We start from the raw sequence: 17,550 nt of genomic DNA, 5'->3' as shown, positions 1-17,550 counted from the left end.
GAAATCTTCAGTGCTACAGAAGCAAAGTGGGCATCCACACCTCATGAAAAATTTTGGCAGTTTCCACTGACACTTAAACACTGAAAGTGTACATTTAGGACTACTATTAGAAGCTGAGTAGTCCTTAAGCAGTTTAGTATCTTTGTCATGCTGTGCAATATATGACTTTTTGGTCAGTCTGATGAATAAAATCACCATATCCAGCTGCAGAAATCTTCAGAGGAACCTCCTCTTCAAGCATCTTCCTAGAGAGAAAAAGTAATATAAGGGATAATCACACAGCATTAGAAATACTCACTCAGAATAAATGCAATGGGACTGGATTTACACCAAGCTTACATATGAAAACCTTTAAGCTAAATGTAAAAATATATGAATGAGGAAGAATGGTGCAATGTGCACCAAAAATATGAGTCATATTTAAAGAGCTAGTTTTCTCATCTTTAAATTTAAACCTGAAAATAAGATCTAGAAAGCAAAATGTAGAAAGTGATTTCAGAATGCTTCTTCAGTTTTGGGAATTATGATATGCTGGACTTCTTCACAAGTTTGTTAACTCATCAAATGTATTAATTTTGTTTTCTTAAATATATATCCTACTGATGGAGAAGATTGTAAAATATTGGTAGCATCTAGTGTTTATTTTGTAAAAGTATAAACATATTATCCAAACTGATTGCTTGGATGCATTTTCTAATACAGTGAAGCAATCATAACTGTGACATTTCCGCCTTGTCCCATAACAACAGTTGAAATATTAAGCTTCATAAACGTGTCCTGATTATAATCCTTCATATTTAATCTTACTCTAAATTATGCAGTGCTGGATGCAACTGTATATGGCTTGTGTATTTTGAAGATACAACATTGGTTTACATGCCTAATAAGTGTGACAACAAAGTGAGGAATGATGGAGAAATTTACATTTTCAAACAAGTATTTTATCCTGTTCTATAAAATTTTATTACTGCAGATACGTGATTTTGGTACTACTGGTGTTTCACTCCACACAGCCTCCCAGAGGATTATGGCTGGCCTACCTTATATTTTGTATGAAGCAGCAGTCTTCAAATCCATTTTGAAATGAGAGGTACTGCTGACCTGTCTCAGTGTAGCAATGGGCAGAGCTCAGAAAAGTTCTGCATCACTTGCGTATCAAAACTGATTGTCTTGACTGAGACAAGCAGGTCCCTGAAATCTGCTAGCACTGCTTGATCTCACCGTTACCCTGGAGTGACAAATATTACCTGCAATAATAATTTTTGAAAGAGAGGCTACAGTAGCTCTGAAATGTCCCATTCAGCTCTGCTTCCTTTTTCTCTCCTAAAATGAGTGCCTTTTTAAATATTTCTTTACTGATTTGCACTAGTAAATAATGGCAAAGAGTGTGCAGTAAAAGCAGTGACAGCAGTGTAAATAGGTAGTGTGGACCAGAGAAACATGCAGAAAAAGGGATTCAGTGGTGCTTTCCAGGCAACCGTTTCAGTTTTTAATTCTGAGCACAGTAGCACCCAGCGGAGGATGAATTGAATTTTTCCTTTTCCTGCGGCAGAGAGACATACTCAGGTTTTCAAAGGGAGTCAGATTTTCCATTTGTTTGCTATTTTGCTCACATCGACATCAAGGCAGGCGGTGGTTATTGGAGGTGAATCCCTTCAGAGTTCAACACTGATGTCACCAAACAAAATAGGTCTACATAGAGCTGGACCAGATCTAAGCTCATTGCAGAAGAGTAAAAGAGCACAGGTAGTCTGAGACTCTTGAAACTGGAGTGGTCGATTTTTTGGCTTGATCTTGCTTAGAGAAGTCCCTGACTGCAGCAGACTTCAAGAGGCCCTTCCACAACTGAGGATGTGATATGTTTTGAATACACCCTCTCCTTCCCACTCAGAGAGTCTGCAGCCACCCTCTAAGTAGCGTGTTACCAGGATTTAATTTAAAAGAATATATTAGTTTGAAATAAAGGGTCCTTTTGCATATTTATGCATTTTTAAGCTGTGGGGCTATCTCACCAACCCAGTAATGATCCACAGGTGTGACTGAATCTGTTCTCTATACTGCACAACATAGTAAGACGAACTCATGAAGAACCACAAAACCCAATTAATACCCCCAGGCAGCTGCCTAACTGCCATGACCAGGAACTTTGCTCTTACTTCTTTTACCCCTCCCTAGAAGCACCCTTGTCCTGCTGAACCAGGTCAGTGCATGAGGATTTCCTACTAATATTCCCCGAACATATTATTTCTTAGCAAAAATCCTCTTCTTGTTACAGTAAATATGATAATTCAAGATGTTTCTGTTATCTATTGTTGCTGTTAATAAGATTTACCGCGAGGAATGATTATTAGGAAATAAAACAGCAACATTTTGGCAGGTTTTGGATAATTGTAGACAGTCTGTGTTTTGCACTAGCCTGCATTTAGATAACCTAGAAAGCTGTGGTACTAATAAGCATAAGGTTTTATGTTTTCAGTACTTTCTTGTGTTAATGCTTCTTTAAAGATGATAAAAATGGAAGTTTGACATTATAGGTTAGTGGCTATTGTTACCAGAGTTGTTTTGCCAACATCATTTTCTGGTACACAGTTTAGGCTCCCAAATGTCTTTGTTTTGTCTAATTTACTTTGCGAATGCATGGGAAAAGTTTCAGAAGCTCTGCGTAGAAGGATGTGGTGGCTAAAAATAGAATTGCTGAATCCTGTAAATCACCATTGCCACCATTATCTTTTTTCTTTGCTAAAATATCAAGAAATGTGAGTACAAAAAAGCTGTGCACTATTTTTATGATTTCACTGAGCCGATCAGTAGAGGGCACTGCATACTGACTAACTCCTCACTTGTAAATTTTCAAAGCTACGTGAGCATACAGCCCACTTGAAAATCTGTTCTGATTTAGAACCGGAAACTATTAGCTCTATTTACCCAATCCATAGCAAGATATATTGCATTAGAATAGAAGTAAAAAAAGACCTAAAACTTAAGAAAAGTAATACGAAAAATACATTTTATTATAGCAGTTACTGCAATTATTAGCAAAGCTAAAAATGATTTACTAGAATGCTCTATTGCAAATATACTTCGAGATATATTGCTGTTATTCATGCTATAGCCTAATATGCACCATAACATTGCAACTGTATGCTCCTGTAATGCTCATATGCATTTAAAAGTTTATGCTTTGCTGCTTGCTTGGTCCCATGCCTGCCCCACGAAACCTCCTAATTTGTTTCAAAAATGAAATCTCTTAAAAATTTCTGTGTATCGTCTAAAGTGTTTTGCAGCCTTACCTGAGAGAATATGGTGGAATATGTGTTTTTGCTCACAAAGATTTGCTTGTCGTTTGGAAAGAGAAATCAGAGTTAAAAGGGCTTAGCAGCAGACAGATTACCCAAGGAGTGTAAAAGCGCCACATTTACCAGGAGAAGATTACAGCTAGTACAGAGCAGGAATGAAATATTACTGGGTAGAGTAATTCAGTATTTATCAACTTTTGCCCCTGGGACACCCTCTGAAACTATCCTTATATGCTCAGTCTGCCCTAACTTGTAGAATAAGTTCTCCAAGTGTGAGGAAGACAGGCCATTCAACATAATGGCATTATGTGCCCAGTGCTGTCTTGCGGTTAGAGGACTTCAGGTAGTGTTGCTTTTTTAGTGTCTTACTGAGTTTCGTCAACATGAATAAGTAAATTATATAATTTTAAATTAATACTTCATCTCATCATTCATTACATCTCTTGATATGTAGCACTTTATAGGAATTATTAATGAAGATGTACTGAAAAATGGAGGATATATCTTCCATATTAGCAGGATGCTATAATAATGAATTAGCACCTGCTAAATTAAAAAAATATATATGCCTTCAGAAATGTATGAAATTTTAAATGCAGTTTCAATTAGAAAGTCTAGAACATTTGTAGAGCCTGAATCACTCCACAGAAGGCAATCTTAGTGCTTGTATTTTCTTCCTATTGCTATTCATTCTCCTAAAATTGCAACTTTATTTTGTCTTTGAACTTCATAAAATTTAATTCCCAGTGATGGCTGATGTCTGTTTATTAAGAATATACTGAGAAAATGGATTCTGAATGCTGAAAAATATTTTTACAATATTTGTCAAAATATTGCATTATTCTAGTTACTGGAACTGCTGATTGTCTTAGAGTTTTTGCCCACTGTGACTTAACCAAACTTTTTTTCCCTCTTCTTTATCTTACACACACACACAAGCAAGTGTGTTTAGGTCTGAAGCTTCTATAAAACCCCTCAGGTTTGTTGTATTGAATTGGAAGTCCCATGAAGAACAGCAAGTCCTGGGAGATCTGAAACAGCTGCTGCAACACCAATGTCTCTGCAGCTACTGCTTCTTGATCCAGGGGCTGGTGGCATTAAGTACAAAAGAACTCTTGAAAAAAATAAATAAATAAAATCTTGACACAAGAAAAAGCTCTGCTAAGTTGGAGTCTGGCTGAACTGGGAGAATATCCATTTATTATTTTATTCTCAATTGCCAACTAGAACAAGGTAAATGTCATACAAAGTATTGACATTTCAATTTATATTAGACTAGGAGCTAGTTCAGAGCAAAAAGTAGAAGAAAGCACATTGAATTGTGCCAGAATGCAGTCTCCAGTGGAATCCTTTGTATATATATTTTGAAAATGTCTGTTTTACCAGGACTTTTTAGTATACAGTAAGTAAATTCTAAAGAGTAGCTCATGTGCAGCTATAAACTAAGAATTGCAACTGACTATAGTACTTTCCAGGTTTTACATGATGAAAGCTGTTTCTGCTAACACATTAAATCTGTCACAGATAAGGCTGCAAATATTATGACATGACAATTACAGGTTGCAGCTTACTGTCAATAATTGTGCATAGAAAGGTGAAAGCACAGTATGTTTTTGATACCTACTGTGTATCCAGGTACGCTTTTATGCACCATTGCTCTGTGCTCATCATTATCTTGCAGGTATTGCATTATCTGGACAGACATATTTGTAGCACATGAAACTGAGACTAGCGCTGACACTAGGAGGACTGTACAAAAATACAGTTTTCCAAAACTGAACTGCTTTTTAGGATTATAATTGATATTAAATATCCTATTGCTGCTAATAATTCTTTCTTTCCAGGAAAATAGGTATATATATATGTATTTGTGTATATATAGGTATACTTTTGACTACACAGTCTGCACTCTATTTTTGGGAAGCACACATTGTTATTATTGTTACCCATTATTCTGATATATGTAATTATATCAAGTATGAGGCTAACAAACTCTACTAATAATTAGAAAAATTGAATTATTTAATAATTAAAACCTGTACAAACCATCTGGTTAGATGATGCGTAAGATCACACCTAGCAAGGTATTGAAGTGTGGGTACATTATTGCTACAGATCTCAGTGCGCTTACACAGTGTAAAGAACCCGTGCTATATGCGGTTTTGTCTCGACATTGCCGCTGCCGAGGCGCGCACGGCAATGCCGCGCTGGCGCCCCCGGGCGCCGTCCGCGAGGTAAACAACGTCATGCACCTGCGCAGGGAAAAAAGGCGTGAAAAGGGCAGAGAGAGGCTTCTAGGGGAACAGCGCATCTGACACAAACCGCACGTACACATTTGCCATCTGCGCATGAGCAGGAGACCCCCAGATACCCCAGCCCGTTTCTGGAAGGTTCCGAGAGGGCGGACTGCGCATGACAGCTAATCTGCATGGGAAGTGAGGAAGCACCTCCCAGAGGCGGGGCAGGAACCTATAAAAACTGCAGACTAGGGGAAAGGGGGCTGCGGCTGCGGCTGCCTTGCGCAGACTCAGTGGAGGATTGTTAGACTCAGAGTGGTGGTACTTCGTTTCTTTTCTCCTTTCCCAACTTTTCTTTGTCTTTTCCCCTTATCTTTTTTCTCCTCTCCTTTGCTCTTCCCCACCTTTTTTGTTGACTTTGTGGAAAATAAAGTTAAAAGGTTGCATGATATTTGACTGGTTTTAGGGTCTTAATCTTGTCCTTGGCATTTTAATGAAACCTTCCCGATACTGGATCGGGACACACACCTGTAAGTGAACAGGCATGAACTTAACACAGTGATGATCTAGGACCTTACCCTTTTTCTTTGGTAAGCTGGGACTCAAATCCTATTTTTTCATAATGAGAATGCAGGTGCAGTCCACATCAGCATACTCAGTTTATTTGGGCTGTGAAGTTAGCTAGGATAGTTTTCCCTTTTCTTTGGGGATATATACCTACAAAGGACAATGTAGCTTTTGTTTGAAACAAGAAGCTCTATTGCTTCTCTTTGTGAAAAATAATTTTTAACAGGTAAAGTGTGGTAAAAGCAGTTGCTGGGCCTGAAATTGCTGTAATGTGTCTTGTTCTAATGTTCAGGGGTCAGTGGTGGTCTCTAAGACTGTTCAGAGGCCTTTTGGGATGCTGTCAAACTTTCACAGCATCTGTAGGTTTCTCAATGTTCAAAGGCAGCATTGGTTAACTTCACAGTTACAGGGAGTTTACAATGTCTGGCAAAAAGCCCACAAAAGTCCTTTTGTTTGCTAACAAACTAATTTCTGGACTGGTTTTAATCTGTGCTGCAAACTATTCATGACTTCATACTATCTCTGTGTGTTATATTGATAATTTTACTGTCTTTATTTCTCCCATGGTAAAGTGAGCATAAAAGGCATGTCCTAAACAGGATGCTGAACAATCACTTTCTTGGCAGCCTAAGTGAAGTTATTTGACCTTGTGAGTGGGACAGACTAATAAAACATGAGCAATGTGAGGTTTTGATCTTGTGTTCTTTATGATACAGCAAAACATTTTCAATTCCTTAGACAAAACCAAAAAGACTATTTGGGATCCATTGCACGAGATTAAGTAATACTGTATTGTATAGTATAGATGTACAGATGGCTGACTTGATCAGCTTGCTGTACAAAATCGAATACTTGGGGGTATCTTAAAAATCGTACTGCATTGCAGAATATGAAGGCAGACATTTGAGTAGCTGTGATCAGTTGTATTAGCAAAGATGGTGGGAGTGAAAAACCTTCACTGAGGTTATTCTGAGTCAGACCACATGTCACAAATGTGATTTATTGGAAATGTGATTATTGGATGAGGAAAGGTAGATTAACATAGACATTGAGAGCTTTAGCTTCAGCTTCTTGCTTTAAAAGGCCTAAAATTTAATGTAATGCAACAGATTTCTAAAATGTCTTTTGGAACAAAATTTTGCTTTAGCTTTATTGCTGTGTGCACTTCCACAATTTGTGAGGGGATGTGTGTGTGTTTCCACATGCATCCAGCATTCCATGCCATTACTATAACAGGTATAAATCACATTTTTAGTTTGTGAGTCATTGCACTCAAAGTTGTATTCAGTCTTTTCTGATACACAGTAGTTACTCTTGAATTCTTCTTCAGACTCTTTTTTGTGCTTCCATCCTTCTTTTAACACCGTCGCTTTTAATGCTTTATTGTTTTTACTGGCTTTCTTGTCCTGCATTTCTATTTTTAGTGTATTGTTTTGGACCCTTCTAATGCTTTTCTTTCCAAACTATATCACTCACAGCTTTTAATTTAACATGGAGAACTACTCAAAACTCTGAGGAAATGTTTGCTAATGTTTAGGATGTGGAACACAAATACTTCCAAAGTCCATTTAGTTCTGCAAGACTGTACTTAACAAATTCCCTTTTGTGGATTCTTTTTGAGACATTCAAATGTGTGAAGCTATAGTGGTCATTTGGGACAATGGCCAGGCTAAGGTAACCCAAAATAACACCCTTCATCTTTTCTGGCAAACCAAACAGAAATTGAATAGATCTAGTTTTCCTTCATGCTCTTTGGTTCCTCTCTTTCAAGAATCATACCAAAATTTGAAGCTAGCAAATGGCACCTGATACTTGATTAATCATAAAGTGAAAATCAGAGAGTCATTCTTTCGTAAAGTTTTAGGGCTAAGTTATAGAAACTCGCTCTGTAATGAATATGTTGCAAACATAAAATGGCATCGCAGATAATGTGGATCTTCGAGATTGTTCATCCTTACTAGATGATCTTAAAAATATGTAGCAATCCTAGACTGGTTTTAATGGCATCTAAATTTGCCATGCAACTTCCAAAATACAGAAATTAAGGCAATAGCAACAAAGCCCCTATCTGCATTATATATAGATAATTCAGGTGTGATAAATAAGAAAACAGTGGGAGAACACTTTTGATGACAGAAGATGGATGACGATATTGGCAACCATTTAAGTAGTAAAATGTGCCTATCAAACAGAATTGTTCCAGCCCTGGGACCACTTCACCTGCAGAAGTGGGCGAGTAAATCACATAAGACAGATTCCATTGGCTTTGCAGGAAAAGGAAAGACAAGCCTTTTTTATTGCTATTGATGTTTGCTGTTATTGACCAAGTGTTTGCCACAGGCTCAAGTACCACTAGACACATAAATACGTTGAAAACCTTGTGTGTGTCCTTTATCTGACTGGGGAAAACAATTTGCAATTTACATCGAAGGGATTTGCAGTGCTCTTCCAACACACAGAACAGTGTGAGGAGAGTCTGTTGAAAATTGGTTCAAATAAACCTGTCCTACAAGGTCCTTGCTGAGTTTAAAGACACTGTTTTCTTTTATAGTGCAGAGGAAAACATTCAACACTATCACTCTGATTTCACTGCCTGAATTACCTCTGAACTTTGCTAAGTCCCAGCCTGCCGTATTCGTTAATGTTACATTTTGTGAAGGAGCTGCGGCATGAGGTCACCTTAAAGAAGACTGGTGCAGGAATTCCCTTCCTCCTATCTTTTGGTGGGAAAAACAGCCCTAATAAGACGTATGCAGCAGGAGAAAAAAATGAAAAAACTGTAACAGCCTGAGTGATTAAGAGGAGGAATCGTTCTGAATGATCAAGACATGAGTCAAAAGTCATTAAAGTAATATAATTCTCAGCTGTCATGTCCCTCTCTAGAAGCCACAGGAGGAGACCATGGTTCCAGAGGGGATGAGAGACTTCAGCTTCTACATCTAACAGAGTTGCTCATTTAGCTCAGGGGGTAGAAGAGTGTAATTTGTTGCCAAGGGTTCCCTGTTCAGACCTCTCTGGGGGTTATTACAGTGAGACCGGCTGGGGTTTGACTAATAGCAAAAGAGGAGTTCACGCTTTCAGTCAGAAGAGAGCCACTGTTTTGGGAACCAAAAGTGTCAACTTGAAATTGATGACTAAGTAACCATGATTTTAAGCGGGCCTCAGCTGATTTCAGAAGAGCTTTACAAGTGTACACCTTTCCTGTGCTATCTGTAGTTTATTGGTTATCATATATTATAGGTCCTACAAATATAACATGGAAATACTACAGAACTTCAGCTACAATAGTGAGGTAATAACAGTAATAAAAATGAGTAAATGGTGTCGTCCCCCTCCCCACACACACAAATAGTTTTTATTTGCACCATTGGTGTAATAGGTATTACTATAGCAAGCATGACTAGTCCAGTCAGGTCAAAATCTTTTTAGGATCAGTGGAAAACATGGGATATTGTGAGCAAAAAACCATGCAGTTTTAGAGGTGGGTGAATTAGCTGGGCTCACACAATCTTCTGTTCCCTGGGGACACCTGGCAAGCCTGCCTTTGTGCTTAAAAAGAGAGTGGGTGAATTTCAGAGGGAAAGCGGTTTTGCTGCTGCAAAAATCACATAACAAGCCTTGAAATATGGTTCTAGATCCACACCTCCTGCAAGGTGACAGTCCATTGACTTTAGCTGATACATGCTTTACTGAAGCATAGATTTTAATGCAGACTATGTAATAAAGGAAAAAAACAGCTTTCTGCAAAGCTCAAGATATAATCCTGTTTTGAAAAGATAGAATGAGTCAAAATTCTCTTTCATTCATTCTTTATCTGTTTATTTTTCTCTTTATCTGCAAATGTTTAAATGACACTGGCCTTTGCAGTACTTGCTCGTCTTACAGTTTCAAGTTAAGTGACTATTCTTAAGTCGCTTCAATTTTTGTCAGCCTGTTTGATTGCTTGCGTATTGCTGGTAGGAGAGCTTTCTAATTATGCAATTCCCATCTGAAGAAAATCTATAAAAGGCATAAATAAGAGATGGCTCAAATCACCTTGTAGCTAGTGTTTGTCCCAAATAGGACAGCCCTTGAGGCATTTGTCATTATAAGTAGAAAAGGTTTATGGGCCTAAGAGCAGAGTTCAGAGACTCTGTACTTCTGCATTGCACATAACCATCATTTACAATTGCACTGGAGTCTGAACTGGTACTCAGATTTTGTTGGTTTTGTTTTGTTTGGTCTCCTCTCATTTAATGATGCTTACGTACCAATAGAAAAAGTGCAATGAAACTGTCAGATTTTTTTTTAAGTGAGGAGTCATTCTTCTACAAAGGTGGAATGCCCAATGATTTGCACTTTTCTGCCTTGAAATTAAAAAAGAAAAAAACCAAAAACCCCAAAAGTGAAATAATAAAAATCCCAGGTTGTTAGGCTGAGCTTTTCATGAGCCTCTAGATATATCAAAGTTTCAGACTGGACACACAGTTCCCAAAGAATTACCTGTTAAATGCTCACCTGATACAAGGAAGAGCAGATACTGATTGAGCCAATGAGTTAGACCAGCCTGGGGCTTGAGATTTCAGTGCTAGTGCTCTGTGAGCTGTTTAAACTAATGATGTTTGTGCAGATAATTGTGGGCTTGATTGAGTGTTCACTGAAGACAGCAGAAGCCATTCTATTAATGTTAGTGGCATTTAGCATAGGCTTACAAGAGAGAGGAAAAAGAGCCATTTGGGGAGAAATAGTAAGATCATACCTCAGATAACTTTGTTGCTTACATATGTGTGTTTATGTGTGTAAAAATATGAGAAAGATACGTCCTTTATTGCATGTATGAAATCAGTGACCTGATACCCTAAAGAATATTATATATTATTTTTTCTTGCCTTGCTACAGTTTTCTGGGCTATAGGATTTTCACCAATCATAACAACAGCAGGTATTAACACACTAAAACCAAATACATCCTGGATTTTATTGAAATGATTTCAGCATCATAGCACTGAGGATTTGTGGCTCATTGTGTTTATGTATATACATACTTGATTAATCATAAAGGGGTTGCTTTGATCACTCCATTCTCATGCAGGTTAATAATGAGACCAAACATAAAGAATATATATGTAGAGATTATACTTCTAGAAGGTTATTTTCTCAATCATACAACCACTTTTAGAAGACGTGCAAATGCACAGTACTTAGTGCTCGCTAATTGAAAAATCTGACACAAACACTTGCATTTTAGACCTTAGCCAATACTTGAATTTTACAGCCTTGTTTGTCACACCAGCAGAGCCATGGGCTGGAATTAGCATAACCTTGAATGCGCCAGCTGGGCTTGTAACAGAGATTTACAATTATTATTTCAGCAAGCAGGGTCCCACCGAAATACTTCTAAAAAATACAAAAAGCTTCCCCCCCCCGCCCCCGCCAGTAGCTTGGAAGATGCATGATGAGATGTCCTAACAATTTTCTTGAGCAGTGTGTGGGAAGGAAACACTTTGTATCCTGATCAGGGTTGATACAACCCAAACAAATATACTAGCAGAGAAAACAAGCTAATTGGGAATTTTGCAGCATAAGAGGTACCGTACCTCTCAGACCCTTGTCTGAACTACATGATGCTCAGCCACCTAGATCTTTCCCCTTATTGTGATGCTTTATTTTAATTCAAGAACAGTTAAATCTCATTGTTATGCTACCTGCTCAGCACTGCCCTTGCCTGGAGACTGCTATGGCTTAAACCTCCACTATGTTAAATAAGAAATTGTAAATACTGGCATGAAAACTTGGAAGAACTAGTGGAAATGTGAAAAACATTATCGTTCTAAAGTGAAAACTCTAAATATGAACACAGGGAGCCTCTGGAACAGAAAAATGTGTTGGAGAATAGAAGCCATGGGGCAATTTGTTGCCTCTTAGCAATATCATTAAATCGTTATATATGAAACCCACACAGCAATGTCCAATTAAAAATGTTTGGGAAGCTCTTTATTCCCTAATATCTCATTCTCCCTTTTAGTGAGAAAAAGATTCAGTCAATAAAATTTTTCTGTGTGAGTCAAAAGACCCCTCTGCCCCCCAAACCCACCTCAGAGAATAAATACAGCAAAACCTTTTGGCAAGTCCTGCAAAGCCCTCACAAGCTGTGTATGTGCCTTGACTTTGCAAAGGGGTCAGATCATTATGACTTCCACTGATTTCAGCTCAATTAGTACATGCAGATTTGCTGATGGTCTGTTAAATTTCTTGTCCCTGCAATGGCTTCACAATCAAAAAGATTACACAGAGGACATCTTACAAAAATGTTGTTATAAGCTAACCTGGCATTCCAGCACATCCAGAGCGAGAAGAGATGCCTAAATGTTTATTCATGAGGGATGGCACCAATTTGGTTTCTTCAAAATTACAGAGCTACTTTTGCGTGTTGCAAGTAGCCATTATGTACAAGGTACCTTTAGAATAATCAGACTGTACTTCGTATGCCAGTGCTCTCCTAAGCTCGCGTAGGACCAGTTAATGGAATTTTTATGGAGCAGTACTGTGGCGTACTGCAAGAGCCGTCCTTCACTGACAGGAGAAGGGTCTTTCAGGCAGGCACCCTCCCACTGTGGCTGCTACTTTAGCAAAGGTATGTGACATTGTGCGGTTGAATAAACCAGGCTCGACACTCTCCCGAGTCTTCAGGCTGCTGCAGGAAACACCATCATTGCTTCTCCCAGTGCTGTCTTACTAGTTTATAGCTTGGATTTCAGGAAGAATGAGTTCACAGCACACACAGAAAAGTTAACTTTAGATGGCGCTGTCATAAAATTACCTGCTAAGCTATAGTTTTCTATTGTAACAATGAGGTTCTGGTAATGAGATAAAGCCATTAGGGATAAACTGTGATCTCTTAAATGTAAGGGTCAAGTCAAAATATTCCCATGAATGTAATAAAGATAATAAAATACAGACACATTTCACCAAAAATAGTGCAAACTTAAGAAATGAGCGGTTCTTAGTTTAATATCAATAAACATAAAAGTCATCCTTTGTAATATTGGAAGAATAAATTATCATGTGATGTAAGTGTGAGAGACTCTAATCTAGGTAAATATGACATTAACACGATAGTCAAATAGAAAGGAAAATAAAAATAGTAAATAAATAAAAATTCTTTTCAAAAGAATAACTATGCATCAAGATATAAGGAGTCAGAGGCAGTGATAGAGGAAAAACAACACAGAGCATTTGGCCTCAGTGCTAAATAAGTATGTGCTTGAGAGATTGAACATGGTACTCAGCAATAAAGAGACAGGAAATAAAAAGACCAATATTAATGCATCATGGGAAAAACATGAATAATTAGTGGTCAGAATGAAGCTTGGAAAAGCTTTGAACATGAGGTGAGAAGAGGACTGTTGAGATTAGGCAATAGAACAGTGAAGCAAAGGTGAAGACTGAGGCTAAGAGTTCATATGAGATTAGTAAAACAGTAAGATGTTTTTTAATTATGTGAGATATAAGAAGCCATGAAGAAGACAACAAATATTTAATAGAAGGCCAGTGTTAGTTATCCATACAAAACAGAACCAATAAAAAAGGAAAAAATATTAATTAATTTTTCACTTCAAGGTTCCCAGTGGAGACTGTGGAACAGATGTTACAGGCAAAAAAAAAAAAAAAAAAAAAAAAAAATCCCGCTTACATTGGGATTTTACTTTACCATAGACAATTGTAGTCACAGAAGAGCAGTAATAGAAAAACTTGTGTAAAAGTCACACAGACTCCTGCTCCTGTCTATAAACCAATCTCTAAATCTAACTTTTCCTGCAAACTGTAAAATATTTTAACAATATTTATGTTGTAGTAGACCCATGCACAAACTGCTGGACAAACATGCAAAGTCTTTGTCCAAAGACCTTATTATTTCAGGATTTGGGATATATCTCTGAGCCAGAGATAGAAGGTTTCCTAACCTTTCAGGAATTAATCTCTATTCTGCCTTATCCTCTTCCCTCTTCCTCACGGCGGCTGCTCCTTGATCTCTCCTCAGCTCTTAGCCCCTACCAGCTGCCTCTGGAGTTTGGCTGTTTCATTCTTGCTTTTTCACATCCAGAAGTGAAAACACAGAGAAGTTAAATAAAACTCACAAGTTATTTATTCTAGGCACTGCTCTGCATCATGCTTCACCATCATGCCACTTGAGAGTGCCCCTGATGAACCAATGTTGTGATGTGGACCGGAGGCCTTATTCAACAGGACAGTATCTGTGATGGATTTAAAACGGTAGCCCAACGAAATAATTATAAATAGCTCTAGGACTTTTATTGATCACTGCTTCATCCAGAATTGAAGGTGAATAATAGTTTGGGACAAGGTTTTAGAAGATACGCTTCTGAAAATTAAAAAAGAAAATCTTGTCATTTAAATTATTTCTGGAAGATACCCAGGTGAAAACAGCAGAAGCTGGTGGAGTTATTGGAAATTTAGGATCGAATCCTTTATTGTATATCTTATATAGCACAGGTTTCATCTCTAGGAATTAACTGTTCAAAGTGTAGAAACTGCTCAATATTTAAATCTTCTGGATCCTCTCTCAGTGGATACTACCAACAAAGATGCTAGGTTTTTACTTACAGTGATAGAAAGCTTCCTGATGGATAGGGAGTATTTACATATGAACCACTGACCAAATGTGTTTCAGAAAGGCTTCCCTTGATTTCAGGCAACAATTTGAGGGCCAGTGAAATTTAATCGATAATAAATCAAAATGATGTCTGCCACATGGAAGGTCAGAGGATCAACTACAGCTCAGATAAATAGACATCAGTCACATTTCCAGAGTACCAAATAGAACCCACCTATTTCTAAAATGTACCTTCTCTCCTTCACTTGAATTCTTTCCACTTGTTACCATTCCATAAATGTCATCTATGTCTAAAAATAGTTTGTGATGTTATGCATTCATTAATTGGGTAGACATGATCACTTAGCAATTACACTGGGGAGCAGGGGAAGAGGAAGAATTCTTCATTGGAGAAGTTAGATATTAAACAAAATCTGATTCCAAATGACCAAAGTATCTTTTGTACTATTTTTAACTAAACAATAGCCATGTTCTCTGGAACAATAAATGGTGCATGCACTATACATAATTCACTCCTTGTCACAAACACCAAAGCACACTGATATTAGAAGATTTTTCTGGAGCAATAGGTATGGAAAATTGACAAATTCGCTGCCATTGCTACACAGTTCCATAACACACTTTGCCAAAGAATGAAAGAATAAATAGCACATACTGTGTCATTTGAAAACTAAAACTTCACAAAGAAAGAAGTTCATAAGACAGGGATTTATACAAGCTTGTGAAACTTGTTGAAGTTCCTAATTTAACTGTAGCCTTTCTTCAGCAGTGAAATCAAGTTGAAAGAGGACCTTAGAAACCCAGCTCAATTTTGTTCTCAGCAAAACCTGGGCCAGGTCAAAGCAACACTTTTCTTTAGTGAAATCTTTAAGTAAAAGAACAAGTTGCAGTGTAACGGAAAGATGTTTAACAGGCAAGACTATTAAAACATTGCACTTACCTTAAATGTAATAAAAAGAATAACATTTTAACAAGAACTTGTCATTTTTTGCACCTCTGAGGGGATGGTGGCTGACAGAAGACCAGTTTTGAACACAGTGTAAGTCAAAGAGTTTCAAAGTGACCCAGGTATTTTAGCCTCAATTCTGTCAGAGGGTCCATCAGGCTACATCCATGCCTCTTTTTACAGATCTGTGGGTTCTAGAATTTGATCAAATAGCTCAAAAAAAAAAAACAAAAAAAAAAAAAACAAGGTTTTTGTTATCTTTTCCTCCTTTATTATATTGAATTTTGGGTTTGGTTATCTTTTTTCAGTTACCTCGGATTACCTTCTTCTGATTAGTGACAAGATGACATGTGCACAGGTTGGTCTAACAAACATAAATGTATTTAAAAATTGTTGAACAGCCTCCTTGTTACCTTCTAGCTTTGTTTTTAGTACCACCTTTTTGACATATACTTTTGCCTTATTTACTGAACTATTGTCTTAGCTGACTAAACTGAAATAGTTGGCAAGATACTACTTAGTTTACATGTAAATCATGCTAACTTCTTAAATGTTTCCTTTATTTCTCTTCCAATCTTCAGTTGCCCAACGAAATGATGTTTTGGCTATTTGCTCTTCAAATTTTCTCTCAGCCTTATAATTGCTCTATTACATATCATACAATATAATTTTTATGTGCTTCTACTATCTCCACTAGAATGACTTTCATTTTTGGTAGGATATCTGAACATGAATTAATTTCAAGAAAATCATGAGGTCTACTGTGTTTTGAATGTGGGAATGTTTTTAGTGCTTTGAAGGAAAACAGGCAGCTCCTTTTTTCCTCAAAACTTCTATTGTTACCAGTGGGGTTTAATGAATTAAATTTATCTTATGGAAAATAGCAGTTCTCACTGTTCATATGGGCATAGTGGTTTGAATGAATTCCTATGTAATTATTATTAGGCACGGTGAGACCTGAATAGTGTTGCCGGAACGATACTATCAGAGGTAGTCGACCATTGATGACCAGATGTTAACTTCTAACAGCTGGCAGCTGAAGGAAGAACTAACATGCTGAACGACATGTATAGCTAACTTGAAATAAAGGTCTGATGTGCAAGACAAGATTTTGAAGACTGGCTATTGAGTGGAGTTGAAAAATCTAGAATATAGAAAAACAAATAATACTGCTAACATAGAAGGTTTGTTTTTCCATGGTAAATTATAGCTCTTAAAAGACTGGTTTCTAGCTGAACAGCAATTGCTGGTAAATTCTGAAAAGATGTCCAGTTTTGCTGCAAACATTCATTGATTAGTTTTCTGGGAGGCATATCTCTTTTTAAGTACTGGTTGGTGATAGTTTACTTGCTGGGATGAATCCATTTCTACTTTGTAATGACTCTCTCACACAGCTCTCACCATACGCAGGAGCTCTGCAACCATACTTGTTTCAGAGAAACGGCGATAAAAATAGGACTGGAACTTGGAGGTAAGGCAGCCCTCCCACAAAAATGATACCAAAGTCGTAGTTTCTTGTATCCCTGAGGTCTGCAAAGAATGTCAGGTCTCTAGCAAGGGAAGGTACTTGTACTCATGGATATTTATTTGGAATATCAAGCAAATATTTTGTCCGTGTACAGAAAAGGACGAAAAAGAATTTGTAAAAAAGATCTGTCGTGATTCTGGGATCCACCACGCTTTTGTGGTAAAGAGAGATGGGGCAGGAACTGTTACTAATAACGTCAGGGCCACCAGCTGTGCCCCTGCGCAGGCAGAAGTAATGACTCCAGGGTGCCATGACGTGCTCGCACGTGGCTGCATTATTGGGGCTAGTGAAAAACCCTTTGTAGTCCACCTGGCTGTTGGAGATTACCTGAATTTATGCCGTATTATGTAACGCCAGGATTTC

General features: G+C 37.6%; 1 long non-coding RNA gene across 1 annotated transcript in view; it reads left to right on the top strand.

The window, feature by feature from the left end:
- Window positions 1-17,168, top strand: part of LOC135327343 (uncharacterized) — a 34,767-nt gene extending 17,599 nt beyond the window's left edge. The window contains exons 5-6 of the long non-coding RNA XR_010387455.1: window positions 15,968-16,017; window positions 17,054-17,168. This is a non-coding gene — a long non-coding RNA (uncharacterized LOC135327343). The remainder of the gene's footprint in view (window positions 1-15,967; window positions 16,018-17,053) is intronic.
- Window positions 17,169-17,550: the final 382 nt, after the last annotated feature.

The sequence above is a fragment of the Dromaius novaehollandiae genome, chromosome 2 (assembly GCF_036370855.1).
Source record: "Dromaius novaehollandiae isolate bDroNov1 chromosome 2, bDroNov1.hap1, whole genome shotgun sequence".
Taxonomy (NCBI): Eukaryota; Metazoa; Chordata; class Aves; order Casuariiformes; family Dromaiidae; genus Dromaius; species Dromaius novaehollandiae.
Note: the sequence above shows the minus strand (reverse complement) of the source record. Positions and strands in the feature narration are given on the sequence as shown.